Consider the following 8355-nt stretch of genomic DNA (forward strand, 5'->3'; position numbering starts at 1 on the left):
CTAGTCTGTGGATGATACGGGGTAGCTACCTTATGTGTAATACCATATTTCTTCATCAAAAGCCTAAAAGGTCCATTACAAAAGTGCGACCCTCCATCACTAATTATAGCTCGCGGTGTACCAAAACGTGTAAGTATATTATTTTCAAGAACTCAATCACAACCCTATGGTCATTGGTTTTACACGCAGCCGCCTCAATCCACTTAGAGACATAGTCTACAGCGACAAGGATGTATAAGTTACCAAAAGAATTAGGAAACGGACCCATAAAGTCAATACCCCACACATCAAAGACCTCCACAACTAAAATAGGGTTCAAGGGCATCATGTTCCTACGGGAAATGGTTCCTAATTTCTGGCAACGTTCACAAGTCACACAGTAACTGTGGGAGTCTTTAAACAACGAAGGCCAATAGAATCCACACTGCAATATCTTAGCAGCAGTTTTCCTAGCACTAAAGTGACCCCCACAAGCATGATCATGACAAAAGGAAATAATACTGGACTGGTCACTCTCAGGTATACATCTCCTAATAATCTGGTCTGGACAATACTTAAACAAATAAGGATCATCCCAAAAAGTGCTTAACCTCAGCTAAAAACCTAGAACGATCTTGTTTACCCCAATGTTGGGGCATTCGACCAGTAACAAGATAGTTCACTATATTCGCATACCAAGGTAATTGGGTAACAAAGAACAATTGTTCATCAGGAAAGCTATCCCTTATAGGAAGGGAATCATCAGGGGAACTAACAACTAGCCTAGACAAGTGGTCTGCTACAACATTTTCGGCACCCTTTTTGTCTCTAATGTCTGGAGAAAACTCTTGCAACAAAAGGATCCACCTAATCAATCTAGGTTTTGTATCCTTCTTAGACAAAATATTTCAAAGCAGCATGATCAGTATATATGATGATCTTAGAACCTAAGAGATAGGGTCTAAACTTGTCTAAGGCAAACACAATGGCTAACAGTTCCTTCTCGTAGTGGTATAGTTCAACTGGGCATCATTCAGAGTTTTGCTAGCATAGTAAATCACATGAAGTAATTTGTTTTCTCGCTGACCTAGCACACACCAATAGCATAATCTGAAGCATCACACATGATCTCAAAGGGTAGGTTCCAGTTGGGTGCCTGGACTATGGGGGGGTAGTGAGTAAATTCTTAAGCTTCTCAAAAGCCTCTAAACAAGCATCATCAAAGACAAACTTAACATCTTTTGCAAGCAAATTGCAAAGAGGTCTAGAAATTAGCTAAAATCCTTAATGAATCGACGATAAAAACCTGCATGCCCTAAGAATGACCTAATATCTCTTACGGTTTTTGGGACCTGTAAAGTCTTAATAAGGTCAACTTTGGCTTTATCTACCTCTATACCCTTAGAAGATACGATATGCCCTAAAACAATTCCTGAACGAACCATGAAGTGACATTTCTCCCAATTAAGCACTAAATTCTTTTCCTTACACCTAGTCAACACTAGTGACAAATGATGCAAGCACTCATCGAAAGACGAACCAAACACTGAAAAATCATCCATAAAGACCTCTAAGAACCGTTCTACCATGTCAGAAAATATGCTCATCATGCAACGCTGAAAAGTCGCAGGGGCATTACAAAGCCCAAAGGCATGCGTCTATACGCAAAGGTACCAAAGGGACAGGTAAAAGTGGTTTTCTCCTGGTCTTCTGGGGCAATAACGATCTGATTATATCCAGAATAGCCATCTAAAAAGCAGTAGTGACTATGTCCAGCTAATCTCTCTAGCATCTGGTCGATGAAGGGAAGGGGAAAGTGGTCCTTCCTAGTGACCTTGTTCAATTTCCTATAGTCAATACAAACACGCCAACCCGTGGTCACTCGGGTCGGGATTAACTCATTGTTATCATTCTGGACTACAGTAATACCGGATTTCTTGGGACAACCTGAACGGGGCTGACCCACTTACTGTCTGAAATGGGGTAGATAATGCCTGCATCTAACAACTTAAGGACCTCGTTTCGAACTACCTCTTTCATATTAGGGTTTAGTCGACGTTGCATCTCCCTAGAAGGTTTGGTATCACTCTCTAAATAGATCTGATGCATACAAACAGTGGGACTTATACCCTTAATGTCAGCTATGGTCCACCCTAAAGCTTCCTTGTTGTTTTGAAGGACGGTTACTAGCCTACTTTCCTGGTCACTATCCAAGACGGAAGAAATAATCACAGGTAAAGTCTCAGACGGGCCTAAAAACCTATATTTCAGGGAATCTGGCAATGGTTTTAGGTCCAACTTAGGAGGCTCTTCTAACGAAGGAACTAGGGTAGACTTAGAAACTGGTAGTGGTTCGACTTTAGGTTTCCATCCATTACTAGTATCTAACAAAGGGGTTGAATCTAACAAAGCATTCACCTCATTAATCACATTATCATCATCAAAATCAATCCCAAAGTGAGCTAGGCATTTCTCTAATGGATCTTCTAACAAAGTGTTTGGTAATGACTCCTCGACTAATGTTCCTATCATGTTCACCTCTTCTATGTTCGAGTCATCTAGTTCAGAGGGTAGCTTACTAATATTAAAAATGTTCAGCTCAATAGTCATATTACCAAAAGACAATTTCATAATACCATTTCGACAGTTAATGATCGCATTGGATGTAGCTAAAAACGGGCGACCTAAAATTACCGGTATCTGGTTCTCTGGGTCAGGGACAGGTTGGGTATCTAGGATAACAAAATCCACTGGATAAATAAACTTGTCAACCTCTATGAGAACATCCTCGATCACACCACGAGGAATTTTAACGGACCTATCAGCTAACTGAAGTGTCATCTGGGTAGGTTTCATCTCACCAAGTCCTAGCTTAAGGTACACATGATATGGTAGTAAGTTCACACTAGCTCCTAAGTCAAGCAACGCTTTCTCAACACGGTATTTACCTATTGTGCAAGAAATGGTAGGGGACCCTGGGTCTTTATACTTAGGTAGTGGTATTCTGAATAATAGAACTCACCTGACTAGCTAGAAAGGCTTTCTTCTGGACATTAAGCTTTCGCTTTACACATATCCTTGAGAAACTTGGCATAAGAGGGAATCTGCTTAATTGCATCTAGTAGTGGAAGGTTGATAGTTACCTGCTTAAAAACCTCCAATATATCATTAAAATTGGACTCCCTCTTAGTTGGAACTAGCAGCTGTGGGAATGGGGCTCTAGGGACAAAGCGGGCTCAATATGACCCTCATTGGTCTCTTTAGAGACTCTATCAGTCTCCTCAGTTTCTGGTTCAGAAGGGTGAACTACAACATGTTCACTATCAGGCATGGAAACCTTGTTGTCTATCTCTCTACCACTCCTAAGGGTTTTAATAGCATTCACATGATCAGATGGTCTTTCACCTATTTCATTAATTCCTCTAGGGTTGGGTTGAGTCTGACTAGGAAACTTACCTCTTTCTCTTAAAGACTCATTTATCTGACTAACCTGGGTTTTCAACTCGGAAATAGCCTGAGAGTTAGCCTGACCTATTCTCTTATTTTCTTAAACCTTGAGCAACAGATTGCTGAAACTGCACAGTGTTACGAGTTAACAAAGCAAGAGACTCTTCTAAACTCATAATCTTCTTATCCGAAGGGTTCTGAAACTGTGCCGGAGCTGAAGGATTCTTAGTATAGCCAAAACCTGGGGGAACCTGAGCATTACTAGACTGACCTTGATTCTGGCCCTTGGACCAAGAAAGGTTTGGATGGTTTCTCCAGCCAGGGTTATAGGTTTCTGAATATGGGTCAAACTTCTGTCGGTTATCAAACCTAGTGTTGTTATAAAGAGCATTGGCTTGCTCTTCAACAGCATGGCCTTCCCAAAAAGGCTCATTTCTTCCACTACTACCACTAGAATGACCTAATTCTAAGGCTTCTAACCTTTTGGCTATAGCTGTTATTTTGGCATCTGACTCATGAGATCATTCTACCCTATTAACATTCCTCTACTTAGAAGAATTGTTTTCTGGGGTTCCCTACTATTTTCCCATTGTTGGGTCTTATCGGCGATTTCATTCAAAAATGTCATCGCTTCATCAACAGTTTTATTCTCAAACCCACCTGTGCATAAGGACTCAACCATGGTTGTTGTTTAATAATCTAAACCCTCGTAGAGGATATGAACTAACATAACCTTATCCAAACCATGATAAGGACATTGAGATATCAAGTCATTGAACCTTTCTAAGTACCTATATAAAGATTCTCCCTCTTGTTGGGAAAAAGTACATATTTGTGTCCTAATAGACGATGTTTTATGCCTTGGGAAAAAGTTATGTATAAAGGCAGAAGTAAGTTGGTCATAGGTTTCAATTGACTCAGAGTCCAAACTATACGGCCAATATTTGGCTTTATCTTTTAAGGAAAAGGGGAATAACCTAAGTTTCAACGCATCATCACTTAGGTTCTTAATTTTTAGAGTACTACAAAACTTCCTCAAATTCCCTAACATGAAAATAGGGGTTCTCATTCTCCTTCCCTAAAAACATTGGGAGCATCTGTAAAGTCCCAGGTTTCGGTTCATAATTTGCCTCGGTTTCAGCTAACTTGATACAAGACGGATGAGACGTCCTAGTTGGGTTTAGCAAAGCTTTCAAAGTTTCCATTTCTGGCACTACCAAAGGATAAGGAGTACTAGGGGTACTTTCCTCACGAAGAGACATATTCTCAAAACTGAAGCTTCCGAAAACGGGGCTCTCAAAAGAAGAGTCTTCGAGCTCCCCTCCTTCACAAAAGAACTACTAGGTTTGTCACTAATCAAACGACCTAGAGTGTTTCTTTTCCAAGCATGTTTAAAAACTTCGGGCATACACTAGAAAAACAAAATCAAAAAGAAAAGTCCTAAAACGGAAGGGATGTTCTATGCAAACACAAACAAGGCTGACTCCACCACAACAAACCTACTGATTTCTAGCAAACAAAAAGCATGATGGCTCCACTTATATTGTTTCTAGACCAACTTCTAATCCTTCGAACGGGAATTCGTTACAATTTAAGCAAACCCCTATGGAATCAATCCGAGTCAAACTAAGTTGAATAGAGGCGAGGGAAGCTCGGTGGAGCTTTGATACTCAAAGCCTCACCGGTATTACAAGGCGGCGCAGTCATGCATTCAACTTACAAAAACCGTCAAGAACTTCGAAGTATGCTTAAAAGAGTAACCAATATTTTTTGAATGACTTTGCTGTTAAGCTCGTTACCCTATCGGTCTCGTTCTAGTAAAAATTTTAGGCTTAGGTTCGCATTTGGTGTCGTTTTCCTAAAGCGGGCAAGAAGAGAACGGTGATGAAATCCGAACCCTTATCTTGTATGGCCAGTCCTTGCCCTTTACTAGGAAATTAAAGCAGCCGTTTTCAAGTCCTCAACATATATGCATATGAAGGAAGACAGTAACTCGCTGACAGGAGATTCACGAGTGTTTCGACAAACTTACCTCTCGTACCAGACGGGGGATGAGCCTTTGTAGTCGACTCGGGCCACGACTCCTATGTCATGTACGAACCAGAGGGGCCGAGGTGATATCGTAATCACCGTCCTTCTATGCAAATAGTTTATATATAAACTACCCTTCCGTAGGGTTTAAAAATAGTGTCCCAAAATTTAAAGTCCAAAAAAAAAAAAAATATAAAGTGCAAAAGAAAAAGAAAGTCTAAAAAAAAAAATCTACAAAAATAAAAATGTCTTTTTTTTTTCTCTTTCTTTTTTTTTAATAAAAAAAAAATCTTCTTCTTTTGCTCCTTTCGCCTTGCCTTTTACTCCAGTCTTTAAGTATTCACCAAAAGCTTTGGCAAAATTTTCTTTCGCTCCAAATTCCAAATTCTGAAAGAAAAAGACAAAAACCCAAAAACGTAAAGAAGAACAAATAAAAATAAAAACCTAAATAAAAAAAATCTAAAAAAAAAATCTAGCCTAAAGACAAGTCTGCGTCGGCGGCGCCAAAAATTTGATGTGTTTTCAAAGTTGTTGTAGTAATAAGATTCGTTCAAGACTTGTGAAAGCATATTTTAGACTTAATTTTAAATAAAAATATAGGAAACTTAAATAAAAGTGATATGAAAAATATGGAGAAGACTGGGACTATGGATTCCACTAATTACCAATATCAAAGTGATTTTATATTCTCTAATTATAATTATGCAAATCCTTCATTCAAATTGATTCTAAATATTGCAAAAGTTGATTTTTTTTAGAAATAACAATTGTAAATCGAAAGTATGGGACATCAAAACCCTAGGCTAGCATGCTCCATCAATTGAAATAACAATTGTTTAACAAAAAACATTTTTTTTCTATTTATTTATCAAGGCAAATAATCATATAATAATTGCATAAATTAAATAAAATAGAGATTACCACATTTTATTGGCGAAATAGCTTCCTCCGTCGCCCCAGAGGATGGGTTTATCTCATCATTGTATAAACTTGCTCAAAGTATTGATTCATGCTCAAAATTTGTTTACAAAGATGAAATGGAGAGAAATAATGAAAAATCGGGTGTTTGCAACGTTTATAATTGTTGCAAAACACTGTTACAAAGAACGATAGAAAAGCACTGTTGTTGTTGTTGTATCTCTGCGACCCTCGTGTGTCTGTCATTGTCACTGTTGATAAACGACTGCCTCTGGTGGTCTTTTGTTCTTCGTGTTCTTCCTAGCAGCAGCAGAAAAGTTTTCTCTACAACACGATCAATCTCCTCTGTTGTTGTTCTAAACTCTCCCAAACTCTCAAGCGCCCCTCTATGAGTCCCCAACACCCTATATATACCCAACAGAATCTCCAAATATCGCATTAAACTCTCAAATATTCTCTCATTACTCGGGTGATACAAATTATTTTTGGGGAGATTTTCTTTCCTGTTTTGTTGTTTCCACGCGCCTAGAGATGTATTACACACTCTATCTCATTCATATCATGTTCCATAACAGGATAGACTCTCTCCAACACGTGAGAAACTCTCTACAATTCAACTAAACCCGTGAAAACTTCATGAAGCTCTGTTTTTCTCCACGCGACGATTCTGCCAAATTTTGTCCAAAATAAAACCCATACCAACGTCATATCGCGTCCACCCATGAAGTTTCAGCGATTCAGGCTACCTCTAACCCATCCAAAATCTGATCGAAAAAATCTGCCAGGGGTGAAACTCTTCTTCCCGCCAAAAATGAAATTTGAAATGAAGAAGAAGGGTTGCCCCCTATCCGGTCTTGGTTTGCCTTCAGAAAATGGGTGTTATAGACAAATTTGGGTGCTGAGGATGAATTTGGGCTACGCATAACCTTGGGTGTCCCTTAGCCAAATCTGGGGTCCGTATAGGAAACGTCCTCCGGGTGCTTTCCGACAACTTTTCGAGCCAATTTTTTCCAAAAATGTTTATTGACCAAAAATACCTACAAATAAATAAAACACCATAATAAGTACAAAAATGAGCCCTAACAATATATAGAATCGAGACAAATCGGACACAAAAATGTGTCTATCACACTACGCAATACTATAGTGACCTCTGCATATGTCATCTTATCCTTGTCGTGCATTGATTTAATCACGGGTTCTACCTTTCAGGAAGAGAGTTTATCAGACACGGAACTTGTTCCTCGTCCTCGATTGTCTCATCGTAATTAACCAACTCAACAAGAAGTTTATTATATAAATCTCAGTGCTCAGTTAAAGAGGTACCCTTATTCATGTTATAGCGATACAAATTCCTCTTAAGATATATCTTATTGGCCACGTTCTTCACAAGGTATTCCTTCTCTAGCTTTTCCCAGAGATCCTCAGCTGAAGTCTCGTGTTGATAATTAACTCTTCATCTTGTTCCACTGTTTGTCAGTCATATTTGTTGGCCGACCTTCTAGAGCTTTTTCTAGGTCAAGATGATCAAGAGCATCCATTACGTCAGTTCTCCATAAATCAAAGTTATTGGTTCCCGTAAACTTTTCTACCTTGAGTTGTGATCTATGTGAATGAAGTATTTCTTCTTTTGTTTCTTTATCTTTACTTGTGGACTCCGAATTTTCTACTATCGGATCAACTGGTTTTTCCGGATTAACCCTTGTTCACAAACAACCAAATATGGATAAAAAAAATAGAACCTTTGAGATTAGTATTACCTCAAGCAATATTCAGAAAAATACCTTCACTTCAACTTTAATCTGAGTACCTGTATCCAAGAGAGGCTCCTCGCTCTGATACCAATTGTTGCGCCAAAGCCTGTGAAAGTGTTAGGTTTACACTGCTGAAAAGGTACCTCAATATCGCCAAGAACACAATCACACACACACACAAGAAGAACAAGTATTTAACGAGGTTGAATCCTCAGGTTGGAATATA

This window comes from Papaver somniferum, chromosome 3 (genome assembly GCF_003573695.1).
Source record: "Papaver somniferum cultivar HN1 chromosome 3, ASM357369v1, whole genome shotgun sequence".
In the NCBI taxonomy this organism is placed as follows: domain Eukaryota; kingdom Viridiplantae; phylum Streptophyta; class Magnoliopsida; order Ranunculales; family Papaveraceae; genus Papaver; species Papaver somniferum.